The sequence below is a fragment of the Armigeres subalbatus genome, chromosome 2 (assembly GCF_024139115.2).
Source record: "Armigeres subalbatus isolate Guangzhou_Male chromosome 2, GZ_Asu_2, whole genome shotgun sequence".
Taxonomy (NCBI): Eukaryota; Metazoa; Arthropoda; class Insecta; order Diptera; family Culicidae; genus Armigeres; species Armigeres subalbatus.
Genome location: NC_085140.1, coordinates 17,581,082 through 17,599,496, shown reverse-complemented (window position 1 = coordinate 17,599,496; position 18,415 = coordinate 17,581,082). Strand labels below are relative to the sequence as shown.

The 18,415-nt window shown below is 36.7% G+C and overlaps 1 protein-coding gene across 1 annotated transcript in view; it reads right to left on the bottom strand.

Annotated features, from left to right (window-relative positions):
• The window catches only part of LOC134218010 (uncharacterized), a 378,133-nt gene extending 361,613 nt beyond the window's left edge, over positions 1–16,520 (bottom strand). Inside the window, exons 1-2 of the mRNA XM_062696885.1 lie at positions 16,191–16,520; positions 14,401–15,148 (exon numbers count right to left, since the gene is read on the bottom strand). The gene's annotated coding sequence lies outside the window, so the exon portion shown is untranslated. The remainder of the gene's footprint in view (positions 1–14,400; positions 15,149–16,190) is intronic.
• Positions 16,521–18,415: the final 1,895 nt, after the last annotated feature.

The following is an 18,415-nucleotide window of genomic DNA, read 5'->3' as shown; positions in this document are numbered from 1 at the left end:
GTTTGTACCTTTCCATTTAATTCCACCACTTGATTGTACAGATACTTATAACGACCCCAACAGTAAGGTCGTCCTCAGTGTCTCGTACTTGACTCGACTTCAGGGCTGGTAGCGATCAATGCTGCTCAAAATAGTGACTTTAGTAACCAACGTTGACGAAAGAAGAGACCAAATAGTGACTTTCGTTTGCAGAAAAAGTGACCAAATGGTGACTTTCAGTTAAGGTCAAGAGACACTCATGACCTCAAAATTCATGTACGATTTGAATCAAGATAAAATTTTGCATGATTCGAATCATCCAAATGACTTCCCTTAGGATTTTTTGTATTTTCGCCTCGATTTTTCGGTCAATGAGTGAAACGAAGCAATTTTGCATGAAAACTCAAGCTCCTTTTAAATTGCCAACGAGTTTACTTGCACGTGAGAACTTGATGAATAAGATTTGGAATACTTTTACTAGTACACTTGTTATTGTAGAAAAATAATCAAAATTAACTTTTATATGGAGTTAACAAGCAGGCAGTGATTTACAAATTTTTACACAGAATTATGTTTTTAATTCAAACAACAATTGTGCAGCAAGTCTATTGTCGGAAACAATGTATTGTATGACTTCGAACTTCTTCGTACAAACTTTGTATGTGAAAATGACTTTTTATGTTTGAAAATTATGTAAATAATTGCTAGATATTAAATTATTTTGACTCACAAAGCTTATAAATCTAAAATAGGGGCCCTCCTTAGCCGTGCGGTAAGACGCGGTAAGACGCGCGGCTACAAAGCAAGACCATGCTGAGGGTAGCTGGGTTCGATTCCCAGTGCCGGTCTTGGCAATTTTCGGATTGGAAATTGTCTCGACTTCCCTGGGCATAAAAGTATCATCGTGTTAGCCTCATGATATACGAATGCAAAAATGGTAACCTGGCTTAGAAACCTTGCAGTTAATAACTGTGGAAGTGTTTAATGAACACAGCTGCGAGGCGGCTCTATCCCAGTGTGGGGATGTAATGCCAATAAGAAGAAGAAGAAGGTCCCTCTGTTGGTTTGAAAAACTTTTTAAAATAGAAAAATGTTGCCATTCAAAAGAATAGACTGTTTCCAGAAATTGCATTGCGAAATCATAAAATATATTGAACAGCAGTTTGAAGTAATTTGAATATATTTTTCGAGATTTAAAGCTCGAAGTAACAAGCAGAGGAAAACTTTCGAATCTCCTCTAAAATAAAATCTGGGTTTTTTTTAATACTTAATCTAGGAATGTTGGTAAACAATAAGTTATAAATGAGTGATTTAAATATGGTAACCATAGCACAGATTCTTGCCGGAGGCCAAAGAATTATTTTTAAACCTAAATAGTTTGTTCAGGCTTCTAAAATTCGTTAAAAAGAAGCTTCAAACGATGGTTCAAATTCAAAATGTCAAATTATTTTAAATTTCACAGTTATTTTATTTGAACTTTCAAAGTTTATGCAATCATCAGATTATATTTTATGAAATCCTCAAGAACTGAGCAGTTCCTCGCTCCCTACTGGTTTCATTGAAACACCAGGAAGTTCATGAAGGATTAAAAAAAAATATTATGAAGATTACAAGTTTTTGGAATATGTTTGGATTCTCGATCACATTCTGCTTACCTCACAGTATAATCATTCATAAATAGTGGCAAATAACTTGTCCATTAAATTGTAATGAAAAAGCTGATAAACGAGATAAAATGCTGGCCAGGTTTTAGTGGAAATTTGAAAGCAAGACGAAGTTAAGAGCGACTTTCGAGCTAACAAGCCTTAGGAGTTCATTTTCTATACATCCAGCAACTTTATCGACGAGTATACAAAGCGTTACATTAGGGTCGGTGTACCAATTGTCGCCATACATAAGAACACCTATTTTTAAAAAAATAAGTAAAAGGCATGTGGGTGGACTTTATATATCAAGCGAAAGGTTTTACTTCCTACTCCTTAGAACAGCTGTGAAAACCACAATAAAATATGTTATTACCCTTAAAGTTGATTAATCCATAATAGCAACACATCCACCAGTTGTGGCAGTATTCTTAATTTTGGTTCCTTATTTGGCAAATCCCATTGCTTTCTTATGGGACTTGCCAAATTGGGACCACTAGTGCGACAACTGGTGCAAAGGACGTTAAAAATTTAGCAAAATCAATTTTTACAATTATGCTTTGCTTGTTTTGGAGGAAATCAAAGGTGTTATCGTGTCATATTAATATGCTTTATCGATATGAACTTGGTTTGCGGTGATTTGATTGGTCATTTGGCATATAAAGCACTAGTGCGACAACTGGACGGCGGCCATTTCCGGATGATGCTACTGATCATATTGATGAATTGCTTTGTGTCTTTGGCCTTCCAATCACCGTTGTATACAATGGAGCTCAGTAGACTAAAAATCCTCTAACAGTTTTCGAAATATTTTCAGGTTCAAAATTATCCACCATGTACTTTACCCACCATGATGATGAGGCCTATTTATGTACCAAGTTACGGCTTAAAACACTTAATCTTGTGGTACAACAAGTTTGAACGAAAAAGTCCCTGAAGTTAAGGAAACAGATTTTCCACCTGAATCCAATGCTGCCTTCTGAGACTCGAATTGTTCCGCATGAGTTAATAAACAGCATATAAAATATCAGGCCGAGTGCAGTAAGCAAGATACATCAGGCTGCTGACAGCTTTCTAGTACGGAATTTGAGTCATCTGTGCCATCTTCCATTAAGGTCTGAGGAAAGGGGTTTCCGTTAAAAAAAAAACAGGTGGTAGCTCACGGTGTGTCTGTGACCATTATTAACGAGAAAAAATGTCCATCCATTCTGAACTCGCCTTTCGAAAGATATAATATCCAGGCGTCTGCTATGAAAATTTCAAAATCTTTCATCTAGGGAATCGAAAGTTATAGCAGTTACAAATTTAATGATTTTTGCGTTCGATATCTCACTAATATGCAACCATATATACCGTGAATTTCCTCCTGATTACATCCAAATAAATTATCATCAAATATGCAATTTGCAACCTCAATCAACTATAACCTAAAACCTATTCTTTGAATAATAGAAAAAAAAATAGCAAAGGATGTTAGAGATAACATTGTACAAATATCGATGGTAAAATAGACAATACAACCAAAATACAGTATTCAGAATTATTGCCCTTCAATCTCCTAATCATACCTAAGTGTGAATATTGTCTATGACAGACAAGTAACTACACTCTGTATGATGATTCTGCTTTTATTAAATATGATAATAGTTGGTAACATAGAATACCGCGCTGAAACAATGTTGTCTTTCATGGGTACTGGGTAGTTAGTAAGAATAGTAACCAACTTTTAAACAACAATGTGCATCATTTGTTGTCAGTTATACAACCATCATCCAGTTCGATTCAAGAAGTGGTACGAAAACGAGTTCCATTTGGAAAAAAAAATGGGAAAGGCTAGATCACCCGCGGAAAACCGCCTATTCCGAGAACGGTAAACGGAAAAAGCATATATGCACCACTTTGGAACGTTTCAACAATTTAACTGATTTGCTGAAAAACGATGCATTTACTTCATAAATTAATGCATTTACTACATAAATTAACACAGGGAATACTAGTATCCGACTAGAAGATGGAAACCATCGCATTTCCATGAAGCCAGGTAAGAAAATGAGAGATTTCAAAAGACTGAAACTATTTAAGAAATATTTCACTGTCATGAGACGATTTTAGTACAATTCCATTTAATTCCACCTAATCATATTACATATCATATTTCGACCTCAACTGTATGGTCGTCTTCAGTGTCTCGTACTTGACTCGACTCAAGTCGAGACACTGAAGACGACCTTGCAAGTCAACAGACTAAAAACTCACGCTCCTCTAATGTGGACGTGTACTATACACATATGGAAGTGTTGGCTTGACAAATGGATTGCGAGTGATTTGACTATGCGTCCAATTTAGGAATCTCGAGCTCATTCAGTAGCCTCTAGGTTGCGAAGGCCGATGGAGGTCCTTCGTAGCTTAGTTGGTTAAAGCACTAGTCTAGCGTACTGTAGGGTCGTGGGTTTGAGTCCTACCGAAGGGAAAGTGGTTACCTCCAATACATTTTCAATTCATTATCTTCCACAAAATGTACATATTCACACATAAGTTTTCATAACATTATAAATTAATTTATGTAGTAAATGCATTTTTTTATGAAGTAAATGCATCGTTTTTCAGCAAATCAGTTAAATTGTTGAAACGTTCCAAAGTGGTGCATATATGCTTTTTCCGTTTACCGTTCTCGGAATAGGCGGTTTTCCTCGGGTGATCTAGCCTTTCCCATTTTTTTTCCAAATGGAACTCGTTTTCGTACCACTGCTTGAATCGAACTGGATGATGGTTGTATAACTGACAACAAATGATGCACATTGTTGTTTAAAAGTTGGTTACTATTCTTACTAACTACCCAGTACCCATGAAAGACAACATTGTTTCAGCGCGGTATTCTATGTTACCAACTATTATCATATTTAATAAAAGCAGAATCATCATACAGAGTGTAGTTAATTGTCTGTCATAGACAATATTCACACTTTGGTATGATTAGGAGATTGAAGTGCAATAATTCTGAATACTGTATTTTGGTTGTATTGTCTATTTTGCCATCGATATTTGTACAATGTTACCCCTAACATCCTTTGCTAATTTTTTTTCTATTATTCAAAGAATAGGTTTTAGGTTATAGTTGATTGAGGTTGCAAATTGCATATTTGATGATAATTTATTTGGATATAATCAGGAGGAAATTCACGGTATATATGGTTGCATATTAGTGAGACATCGAACGCAAAAATCATTAAATTTGTAACTGCTATAACTTTCGATTCCCTAGATGAAAGATTTTGAAATTTTCATAGCAGATGCCTGGATATTATATCTTTCGAAAGGCGAGTTCAGAATGGATGGACATTTTTTTTCGTTAATAATGGTCACAGACACACCGTGAGCTCTTTTTGAGAGAGAAAATTGCACGATTGAGCCCGCCAGAATGAAGTTGTCAGTGTCGCCAAAATTATTTCATCATTGTTCAGTTTACTATTGCTTGAGAATTTGCAGTAAACGGAGAACAACAGGGACTGGCAACAATGGGGAAGACACTTTTCACTCCTGCAGCAGAACGCTGATTTGGGATTATGAAAACATGTGCGTTTTCTGAAACAACGTTGGAAAATATCATAAAAGATTTATTGTACGAAGCAGTGTTGTAAAATGTCATTTGCATTCGTTTGTATAATTTTCCCAGAACTTTTTTCAGAAGGTAGCTATCAATTCATGTTGTATGACGAACTTATAGCGGTTAAATGGGCCTACAACTTTGTCTAACAAGACTTTGCTGTAAATATGTAATCTGGGGCGTGGGAGGCAAAATGTCATTCAAATGACATTATGTCAAATGACACGTGACATTTTGGAGAGTTTTCACTCTCCAGCCTTTGATGTTATACTTAGAGCAATGTACCCTTGGACAAAAATATAACCCTACTCAAGCGTTATGAGTACATTCAAAATTATGGAAGAAATTTTGCTTCTAAAGAAAGTTATGAACAAATTAGTCAAATGACATGCAGATGACATTTTACAAGCCTGGTACGAATGTTACAAATGAGCAGAATTCGAGTAATGAACGAAGTGTTGATGAAGAAAGAATGTGAAATACAAACGACAAATAAGATACTAAGACAAATGCGGCAAATAAGTCAAATAAGACAAATGAATAAATAAGACATATAAGACAAATCAGACAAATAAGACAAACTAAACAAACAAGACAAAAAAGACAAACCAAACAAACCAGACAAAAAAGACAAACTAAACAAACAAGACAAAAAAAAACAAACCAAACAAACCAGACAAATGAGACAAAAAAAACATATTAGACAAATAATTATTTCCTGATATAGCTATTTCCAGGAATAGCTCAAGGAATTCCGTCGGATATTCCTCCACGAATGCCTCCGGATATTCCTCCAAGAGTCCTTCTTATATTCCTCCAGGCATTCTTCCAGATATTCCTCCAATAAATCCTTCGATTATTCCTTCAGATATACCTCCAAGAACGCCTCCAAATATTCCACCAGGAAGTCTTCCAGATATTCCTCCAGCATTCTTGCAGATATTCCTCCAGGATATTCTTCTAGGATTTTGTCCGAATATTCGTCCTAGAACTCTTTCGGATATTTCTCCAGAAATTCCACTAGATTTTCTTCCAGGAATTCGACCGTACGTTCCACCAGGAATTCTTCCGAACATTCCTCCAGGAATTCATTCGGATATTCCTTCTGGAATTCTTCCGGATATTTATCCAAGAAATAAGTCAGATATTCCTCTAGGAGTTCCTCCTGATATTCTCCCAGGAATTCCATAGGATATATCTCCGAATATTCCTCCAGGAATTCCCCAGCATATTCCTCCAGGAATTCTTCCGGAAGAATTCCTAGAGGCATATCCGAAGGAATTCCTGAAGGAATACCGAAAAAAAAATCTGGACGAATTTCCAAAGGAATTCTTGGAGGAACATTCAGAGAAATTCCTGGGGGAATATAAAAAAAATCTAATGTCGAATTCGTTTTTAAACCTGGGTCAGTGCCAACCCGAACCCTGAATAAAAAAACGTTTTCAGTTCCATCTGTCATTGGATATGGTGGTGTGCGTGGCATCGTGTTTGTTTTGATTCGAAACATATGATCGACACCATACCGGACTTTACCAGTGCACTGGCAGTTTGTGGGCCACAACGAATCAGATCATGATAAAAATGATCAAGTACGCGCTCTGATTTTCGCGAATTACGAAATTTACTTTTGGATTGATATATCTACCCCAGATTCTCTGTTCCTTTTCGCTTCTTCAGGAATTCCTCCGCAAGTTCTTGCAGGCATTTACTCGGAGTTTCTTTCCGGAATTTATCCGGATGTTTCTTCAAGTATTCCTTCGGAAATTTCTTCAGGAATCTATTCAGAAGTTCCTCTTCTTCCTGAAGTTACGTTCGGAGCTCGGGAGTTCGTTAGGAAAGTTCCGAAGTTCCTTAAAAATTTCCTTCGGAAGTTCCTTCAGAAAATCTTTGGTACATTCCTTTAGGAATTCCTTTGAAAATTTCTTCATGAATTCCTCCCAAACATACTTCAAAACTTCTTCCGGAAGTTCCTTCGGTAAATCATTTGGAAATTCATTCACGACATCCTACTCAAATTCATTTAGGAATTCCTCCAGAAGTACTGTCAGGAATTCCTTCAGGAAGTTCCTCCTGAATTTCCTCCAGGTAGTTCTCCGGTGGTTCCTCCGAAAGTTCCTCCAGAAATTCCTCTGGAAGTTCCTCCAGAGAATCTTCCGGAAGTTTCTCCAGAGATTCTCCAGAGGTCCTCCAGGAATTGCTCCAGCTATTCCTCCAAGAATTCTTCCGGTGGTTCCTCCAGAAATTCATTCCGGAAGTTCCTCTAGCAGTTCCTCTACCAGTTCCTCCGTAAGTTCCTCCAGGAATATCTCCAGAAGTCCCTTCAAAAATTCCTTCGGAAGTCCCTCCCGAAACTTCTCAGGAAGTCCCTCCAGAAATACCTCCGGAGAAATTCGTGGAGGAGCTTTCGGAGCAATTCCTGGAAGAGCTTCTGAAAGAACATCCGGGAAAATTATTGGAGGAACATCCGAAGGAATTCTTGATGGAATTTCGGGAAAAATTTCCGGAGGAATTTCCGGAGAAATTTCTGGATGGACTTCCGAAGGTACTTCTGAAGGATTTTCCGGAGGAACTTCCGGATCAATACCTGGAAGAATAGCTGGTGGGATTCCTGGATTAGGATGGAGGAATTCCTGGAGGAACTTCGGGAGGAATTCCTGGAGGAACTTCGGGAGGAATTCCTGGAGGAACTTCGGGAGGAATTCCTGGAGGAACTTCCGAAGGAATTCCTGGAGGAACTTCCGAAGGAATTCCTGGAGGAATCCCGAAGGAATTACTGGAGGAACTTCCGAAGGAATTCCTGGAGAAACTTCCGGAGGAATTCCTGGAGGAACTTCCGGAGGAATTCCTGGAGGATTTTCCAGAGGAATTCCTGGAGGATTTTCCAGAGGAATTCCTGGAGGAACTTCCAGAGGAATTCCTGGAGGAACTTTCAGAGAAATTCTTGGAAGAAATTTCGTAAGAACTCTTGGAGGAATTTCCAGATGAACTACTGGAAAAAAAATTATGAAGGAATGCCTGAAATATTCTTGGAAGAATTCGCAATGGAATGCATACAAGACTTCAAGGAGGAATACCTGAAAGAATTATAAGAATTCTTTGAAGAATTTCCGTATGATTTTTTGAAGAACTCTCGCTTAACTTTTCAAAAGGTCCTAAGTAACTTTTTTTTCATGATTTAATTTGAATAGCGCAATCAACAGACCAATATTAAAGCTTTTGATTGCACTACTCAAATTAATTCATGAAAAAAATGTTACTTAGGTCCTTTTGAAAAGTTAAGCGAGAACTATTCAAATAAATAATTAAAGGGGAGTTTTAGAACAAATTGCAATTTGAATTATCGAAGGCTCATAATATTTCCGTTTAAAACAAATCTCGCTTAACTTTTCAAAAGGACCTAAGTAACATTTTTTTCATGAAATAATTTGAATAGCGCAATCAACAGAACAACATAAAAGCTTTTGATTGCAGTACTCAAATTAATTCATGAAAAAAATGTTACTTAGGTCCTTTTGAAAAGTTAAGCGAGAAATTATCCTGGGATTACTGAAAAAAGTCCTAAGGGAATTTAAATATAATGCAAATGTAGACAAATATCATAAAGAATAAAAATTTTCCGTAAAACGGCTTTCGATGCGCATTCTTTATTAAATGCACAAACAGTTTCGTTTTTACTCTGGTTTGTATTTCCCTTTGGCATGTTTATTCCACTCATATGGTTTTGACAGTTGAAGTGCAGTTGTATAGGTGAACCTGGTGCGAAACCGTGAAACAACACAGTGGGAACCCGACAGCTTTGGGGTTGGAACTAGTGCGAACCTAGTTCCAACCTGAGCGAATAAAAAAACACTTTGACAGCACTTAGGTTGGAACTGGTTCCAACCTAGGTTGGAACTTTTTAAAAACGAATTCGACATTAGGAGCATATCAGGAGGAACTTCTGGAGGAATATCTGGATCAATTCTTGGTTGAACATAAGGACGAATTCCTCAAGGAATATACGGAGGAGTTCCTGGTGAAATATCTGGAAGAATTCCTGAAGAAATATTCGGAGAAATATCCGGAGAAACTCTCGGAGAAATATCCAGATTAATTCTTAAACGAATATCCGGAGGAATTGCTGAAGGAACATCCGAAGTAATATTTGGAGGAATATTCGGAGGAAATCCTGGAGGAATGTTCACGAAGAATTCTTGGACTGGATGAAAATCCAGTGAAATTCCTGTAGGAATATCCGAAGAAATATGTGGGGGTATACCCAGACGAATTCGTGAAGGAATTTCCAGACGAATTCCTGTAGGAGTATCCTTAATAATATCCAGAGAAATTCCTGTAGAAATATCAGGACGAATTTCTGGAGAATATTTAGATGAATTACTTGAGGAATTCCCGGAGGCATATTCAGAGACATTCCAAGTGGAACAGGGTGTCTACTCATCTGTAAAAACAAAATTCCCTGATTTTTACATTAATTTCCAGGCAATTACAAACGAGCCATATATAGATTTTAGCAGCAAAATGATCTATTCAAAAAGTTAATATTGCAAAAAATATTTTAATTTAAAGAATATTTTGGTGGCTTCACAAAACAATTTTGTAAATTACTTAATAAATTCCTTCAGAAATTCCTTCGCAAGTTCACCCAGAAATTGCTTCAGCCTTTCAATCGAAATTCCTCCAGATATTCCTTTGAAAATTTCCCATAGATTCCATCGGAAAATCCTCCGGATTTTAAGAATTACTTCAGAACTTCCTTCAGGATTTAATTTGAAAATTTCTTTGCTAAACTTTAAAAAACATCTCAAGGAATTGTATCGGAAATTCCTTTACAGATGCATTTGGCGATTCCTTTACGATTTTTGCCTTTCTCGAATAACAAAGTTGTACCAGAAGGGTATAATTTCACTCCAAAAGCCAAATTTTGATAGGAGGCTCGGAGACCCATTTTTTAGGAATTTCTTTGGAAACTTGGTTAAGAATTCTATCGGAAATCTCTTTTAATTTTATTTCAGCTGTTTTAAGCTGTTTTTAACTTAAGGAAAATTCTTAAAGAAATGTTCCGGAAATATGTTTGGGAATTTCTTCAGGAAATCCTTCAGAACTTCTTACGTAGACTCCTCCAGGAAAAGTGTTGATGCAAAAATATGATATTGCTGGGTCCATGACGTTAGGCATAATACTTTCATCATGTCGTGGGCTGTTTTCGGGGCATTTTATGCTTAACATCCTTTATGCCTAACGTACTCATGCCTATCGTCCTTATACCTGTTCGCGTGACCAACATCTACTTTGGTCTAGTTTGTGACCAACATCTAGTTTGCTTGGACCTAGCAGCCAAGGTACCGGTACTATAAGTGTCAAAAGGCCAAGTTATAGTCTATTCAGATTACGCCATTTATGATCATAAATATCATGATAAACAACAACCTGATGCCATCCCCATACATTCAATTTTATTTCTCCGCTTTAACACGATAATAATTATGATAAATAATCTAATCTGAATAGGCTATTAAGCTTATTGAAGCATATTTTGGCAGAATAATTTCAATGGTTACAGCGCCACTAGCGTTCTATTTTTGTTTTGAATTGCTGTAAAAACCTTCGGATATTTTTTTGAACTTCCTTGGGATTTTTCAGGAACTCATTCAGAAGTATCTTAAGAAAAACTTTAGAGGAGTTTTTCCGGATATTTTGCTTTTAAGAATTCTTTGGAAATATTTCGAGAATACCTTTAGAAACTCCTTTGAAAAATCCATTCGGGAATCCTTCGACTATTCTTTCAAGAATTCCTTTAGCAAAAACCCTTCACAAATCACTATACACTTTTCTTAAAAATCCCTTCAGGTTCCCTTTCGGGTATTTCTTAAAGAAACCATACGAAAAATCGTCCCGAAAATCATTTTGAAATTCCTACGGGAATTTATCTTGGAAATTCCCTCAGAAATAATTTAGAAAATTTACTAATCATTCCTATGGACACTCTTTTAATGATTTCTTTGAATAATTTCTAGGAAAACTGATCCCGAAATTCCTACAGAAGTTTCTCCAGAAATTGCTTTGATAAATTCCAACTAATTTAGTATTTTTTTAATAAATTCCTAAAAAATTGCCGAGGGAATACTCAAAAGAATTTACAAAGCAATCCATAATTGATTTTCCGAATAAATTCCTAGATTTCATAAAGAATAGCTACGGAAATTCTCCAGGAATTCTTTAGAAGATGGAAAAACATTTTTTGCTGAGTAACGATCCATTAACGTTCACTACATTTTCAATAGATTTGATTGGTATATTTATTCAAATACTTTTAAGGATTTTTTCATCTTTTGAGAGAATTTCACTCATGATCAGTGATCACCTGGTATTGAAATTTCCCTGATTATGTCAGAAATTCCCTGATAATTCCAGGTATTTCCCAGGTGAGGAAAAAATCCCTGATAATTCCAGGTTTTTCCAGGTAATAGACACCCTGGGCTCTTGAAATGTACCAACAAACAATTCAAGCCGAATTAGCTAGTATTTGAACTGAAGACGACGATTTTTGGCTATATAAACGCTTCACCCGTCTCCAATGTTTGTTGGGGAGGTTTTCGAAATTCTTGAAAGGAGGCTTTCGAGCCTCTTGAAAGGAGGCTTTCGAGAAGCGTAGAAGAATGTTTGTAGTTCTCTTGCAACGAATCAATTGAGCTTTCCGGAAAAAGCCTTCATGTCTCTCAAATGGAGGCTTCCGTACTTTCAGATTCTAGATTATAGTTCAGAAGCATATTCTTAACATATTATTCAACATTTTGTTTCAATCACGTAGATTGCATTGAAGATTTTTTAAATTTGTTCATTCATCGTTTTGTCCTTTTGATCTTTTGAATAACAGCCCTTTATACACTATGCTGATGATAAAAATCAATTTTTTAAACAAGTGCAGTCTTGGAAGTGTCACATGAAAAGGCCTATTGATTCCAAAATTATAAAACTCACTTTTCTTCGAAGTACCCCCTACGTCCAGCAAAGGGTACATGTACCCCAGATTGAGAACCGCTGAGCTAGACAAGAAACACCCATCGTGGAATGATTCAGTTTAACCGATTAGCTCCTGGTGTAAATCTTAGCACACTAGCATTGTCGATCAATGCTATTGACCATATGCCCCTTTCTACCCATGTCAGTCAAATCAAATCACTGAAAACTTTTACGACAGGAAAAAGCATAAATCTCCGCCGACCATTGGACAACGTGTTGAAGAAAGAAAGTCAATTCATTTGCAAGCAATCTTTCATCAATGTCAAGAAAGTGATCCAATCCGAACTGCTGCTAACCGACTACATCCCAAGCTCGGACCTCATCGTTGCCGGAGACGCCTCGAAAACTGAAATAGGTGCCGTCATCATCTATCGGTTCCTTGACGGCCAAATGAAAGCTGTTGTTCACGCATCGCAGGTGGGTAATTCTGGTCGAAATCTATGTACATAAAAATGAATTTCTGTCTGTCTGAACCTTATAAACTTGGAAACTACTGAACCGATCGGTGTGAAAATTTGTATGCAGAGGTTTTTAGGGCCGGGGAAGGTTTTTAAGATGGTTCGAGACCCCTCCCCGCTTTGGAAAGGGGGGCTCCCATACAAATGAAGCACTAATTTCTTCATAACTCAAGAATTAATCAAACAAATGGAACCAAATCTGGCATGTGGAGGTTTTGAAAGGGAAGATATGATTCTGTGGTGGTTCCATAGGATATATCTCCGAATATTCCTCCAGGAGTTCCCCAGCATATTTCTCCAGGAATTCTCAGAATTCCTAGAGGCATATCCGTAAGAATTCCTGAAGGAATACCAAAAAAAAAAAAATCTTGACGAATTTCCAAAGGAATTCTTGGAGGAACATTCAGAGAAATTCCTGGAGGAATATAAAAAAAAATCTTAGGAGCATATCAGGAGGAGAAATATCCGAAGAAACTCTCGGAGAAATATCCAGGTTAATTCTTAAACGAATATCCGGAGGAATCGCTGGAGGACCATCCGAAGTAATATTTGGAGGAATATTCGGAGGAAATCCTGGAGGAATATTCACGAAGAAACCCTTCCCCCTTCTGGAAAGGGGGGCTCTCATAGAAATGAAACAGAAATTTCTGCATAACTCGAATAAAATAGCCCAGTTAAAAATGAAAAAAGTCTAAAAATCGCGCGTTTCACTTCAAGAAAACTTCACTATTTCATCACAACAGAAAGAAATAATCCATCAAAAACGAAGAGCTGACTCCTTGCGTCCAGATAGAATGGAGAGAGAAGGACTCGCTCTGGTGTTCGCTGTATCCAAATTTCGCCACATGCCACAGGCCCTCAATTCAAGCCCCGAGTTGAGTCAAATTGTTCAAAATTGGAAAAATCTGAAAAACACTTGATTGAAACATCATCAACTTGTATTTAGCTGCTGAGAGACACTAAGTAGATTATTCAAAAAATACAAATTGTTGAATATGGCATTTCAACTGGCCAGTTTATCGAAGGTCTTAAGCGTGGTGAATATTGTTTAACTGACAATCGTTAGAAGAGACCACAAATATTACTTTAATAAAGTATAAAGAAAGTTTTTCTGGCTAAAGATAACGATCTCAGCGATTTTGCATATATTTCTTGCGTTATAGAGTAATATATATATATATATATATATATAGTAATATTTTCTAGAAATTTTCCTATGAATATTTGGTAACACCTTTTCAGAGATTTTGTTGTTGTATCTGCTGGTTTCTCATTTAGGTGCCAATTGCATTGAAATGAAAATCTAATCTACATATATAAAATAAAATCTGTTCAAAACTAGAAAAAAATAATAGGAATTTTATATTTGCTGTGCAAACCATAGATTCCTATGTTTTTATTATAAGAGCTATCCAACTAAGTATGTAATTGTAAACGCATCTTTTTGGTATTCAGTTTAATAAAGCTTTCCCAGGATTTTAAGCTCATATTACTGAACAACTAATAAAGGAGTTCGAATTCGAACAACAAAACCCGGCTCAGACGCTCTTAAGCATTATTACATAAAACTTTGCCACATTCCTCTCGTTTGCCTCGCCACGTATCAACCCACGTTACGTTCAGTGGCAAATTGGAGCCATTTTTTGCTTAAACATTATAATACCCCCCAATAAAAACTTCGTAACGACTTACCTACCTTTTTGAATGATTTCACTCTGCTGTGCCTCTTTCTATCTGCCTGTCCATATGGGCTCCGACAATTTCTTCGGCTTGCTTTTGCACCAGTAGCCGATTTTCCCAGGCCACAACCGCTTCGTCGTCGTCGATAAGAAACTCTTCTCACTGACCGCCAGTAAATCCAACTATACTGTACTAATTATTGTACGAGCTACAGCTGCTTTCCACTACGACGATGATCCAAAAACAGTAATCCGAACAGCTTCGATACACTAAAATCAATCACAAACAGCGGCTTAGTTTTGATTCGATATGTTTGGTATGGATGGAATCTTTCACTTTCGGTTCTTCTATCTCGTCGTCACTTCACATCGTAAATTCGACAATCAAATTCTCCGGGGGTGTAACACTCAACTTTATTTACGGAATTTTTCTTTATGTTTTGCTTTTCTGTTGTCGGTTGGTCGCACTTCGCAGCTACTGCTAAGCTCTTTCACTTTTGTACAATCATTAAACAATTTCATTCACTTCGCTCCGATATGTTTCCTTCTTCCATAAACAACGACAGCGGCGGCGGCAACACAAACACCATCAGCGCACTATTTTCACACCGAAGCAACCACAACCTGGCTGGGTGGAAGTTTGACGTTTTTAACATTCAGAGAATAAATTCACCACCCTACCCAGATGGTGGGTTGTACAATTTTCAACTTCACTCATTTTGATTTATACTCGCGATTGAGTTATTACTACGATTGATTGTTATTCTGAAATATTCAAGATCAAAATAACAAGCTGTTTCACTTTATACTGACATTGTTCTGGTCCAATAGGATTGAGCATTTTTGAAATATATTTGTTTTTATTTTCTCAGCTGATTTCCAAATGATTGTAAAAAAATAGAATGTGTAGAAATAAATATTAAAGGCTTCAAAAACCAAATGTATTCATAATAGTACACACATTTTTACAATAGTTTTTCTATTATTTTAGCTTATTGGCTTGATACCTTTGAAAATTTTAATGTCTGGTAAATTAAAAACTGTTTTGAAAGAATTATTACAACTATAACTAAAATATTATATATTCAAAAAAATCACAGCTTTTGCAAGTAACAGTAATTGTTGTAATGTGTTTATTCATTAATTTCATCAAAAATGATTTAATATCAAACGGCAATAATCAAGTTTTATGAACAACCTAAATATTCTTCAAAAATAATTACACAACAAATTATCTTGAAATCAGTACAAAATGTCGCTTAATCCAACAACGGCAGCTTAAAGATATTTTGATTTATGTTTTAACTAATGTAGTCATTGTTTTGCTATTTTCATTGAATATGGGAGAAATAAGTTCACCATTCATTCAACCCACCACGCATCACACAGTGGAATATGAAGGGTGGGGGGGGGAGTTGTTTCTCTCTAAACAAATACCACCACAAAATGCTGCTACGTTCGACGATGGGGGACTTTCGCAGCAGCAATTTTTTCGATGTTCTCCTTTTGCCTGTTTAGGGGTCTACTTGCACTTGAACATATTGGGGCACTTTGATTTTTGCTATGGAATCATATTCACAGTCACAGTAGGCAACGCTTAGTTCGCGAATCACAACAATTCCCAAGAAACCTAGTCAAAAGTTGCAGCAAATTCACTTTCGAATGCCGATGAGCAGACTATCCTAAATTTTAATTGCAATGTCTGCTGCGTTGTTGAAACTATTTTCACAAACGCGATGCTGCTGCTACTCTCTCGGCTCTAACAGCAAATACAAACACTCCCGTTCGCCTGTACCCGTGTACTCACACACAGCAATCCGAAAGTCGCGTCCGTTCCCTCAAGCATGGGGGAATCAAAATCAATCCTAACCGCTCTAACCAATGCGTTTCACCACACCGCTTTCTCGCTCACTCCTACGCAAACAAAACGGTACGCATGCATCCGCTCGCGGTTGCAACAGAGCTTCTTTTACTTCTTCGCGCGAGAGAAACGCGCGCGCGGTGCGGGGATTGCACCAAAGTCACACAAACACAACCAAAACAAAATGTCAGTTTACACACGGGAGATCGACGCGAAAATGCATCCAGGTTTATTCTGTCCACGAAATACGTCTACCATCGACGAAAGGCTACTACGAACTAAACGAAGCAGAGTGAAACAGTTTCGCTCGCTCCGAAGTCCGAACACGAAAAGGGAGGGGAACGTGCGAGCAGGAATGCCAGGAAATTTGTAACGAACGGATTGAAGAAATTCGACTTCCTGCATTTTTACATTATACATATCAGAGGATCCTATAGGATATCAGTAGAGATCGATTTATTATAAGTTTATCAAAATTGAAGAAGTTGGTAATATGCAGATCTACCTGTGAATTGTGAAAAGAAATAGAAAACCGGTTGAATATAGTATTACTAATACTGAAAGACTGAATTATAATAAGATTTATTTGAACAATATAAAATGTTATAAATTGACGAATGCTGAACATTCCAAAATCCAGCTTCTGAGTTATTGGTTATTGGATTTAAACTGTGATTAGGGTAAAGTGTCCAATAGTGGACCCTCAACCAATAGTGGACCCTCCAGCCATTTTTTCATTATTACAGCACAATGGAAACATTTTGCTATGTAATTCCATCGGGAGAACCTAACTTACAGTCCTATAATTTGATTACATGCATTGGAAATGTTATGGAAAGTAAAATTAGATGATTTTTTACAACTCTATAAAAAATAAACACGAGAGTGTCCATAATAGGAATATTTTGGGGGGTCCATAATAGGGAAGAAGAACGTCCCGAAACGAAACATGAAAATCAAATGAAGTGTCGACTATAGGGAAGCAATTTCCTATTATGGCCCCCCAGGGGGTCTACAATAGGGCGAATTCAGTCCGACTTTAAAATGTTGATTTCGAAGAATAACGTCGAGTATTTGAGTGTTTTATGTATGTATCGTGAAGAGGAGATGCAGAGCTTGATATTAAATATCACGCAAAATTAATATTTTGAAAATTTCCACTTATTATGCCCGGAAGAGCAAAATTTCGCTACTAGGGGGTCCACTATTGGGCATTTTACCCTAAATGATTGGCTAACTATAATAATGTTTGACTTGCGAGATTGTTTTAATTACAATAAACCTGGCATTACTGCCCACGAGTTTCATTAACCGAGGTGGAGAATTATTCGCTCAAAAACTAGCCCATGTGGTAGATTGCAGTTTACACAACCCGGAGAAAAAAATTAACATTTTCATTAGGCCGTTACAACATTTTGTTCTATTGGTCTCCGAAAAGTCGAGGGGGGATAATAAAAAATAAATATTGAAATGAAAAAAAAAAATCAAAAAACACCTCGGATTTGTTAAAGATTGTTTTGAAAATCCTTAATCCCATTAGGCCGTTAACATTTTGTTCTATTGGTCTCCGAAAAGTCGAGGGGGGATAATAAAAAATAAATATTGAAATGAAAAAAAAATCAAAAAACTCCTCGGATTTATTAAAGAGTGTTTTGAAAATTCTTAAAATTATTTGAATTTTATTTTGTAGCCCCCTCAAAATATTATTTTTTGGCAAAAAAATCAGAAGTGTTATGTACAAGACACAACCGCCCAACGTAAACTACACACCAAAAAATTAAGAATATTACAGGTGATGTATTTCAATAAAATGACACAAAACCACATGACATAAACAGAATCGTATATTTTTCAATGTCAGATGATTTAAAATTACATGTCACGGAACCTAAACAGAGCACCCGCTGCAACGCACCTAACGCACAAGCAGTTAATGACTTGATGCAGTGAAATACTTGTTCAGTGCAAATCGTGGAACCAGTTTTACTTCGATCATCCCTCTTTCAAGAAACGTAGATAGCTGAGTGGTCGCGTGCCGGGCTCTCACTCAGCGGACTTATGTTAGATTCTCGTTCTGATCAATCAATTTTTTTGTCAATAAAGTTGTGATGTAAAATTAAAGTACCACCTAATTTTACGTCAAAAATGACGCTCGTATATGTCGGTGTCAC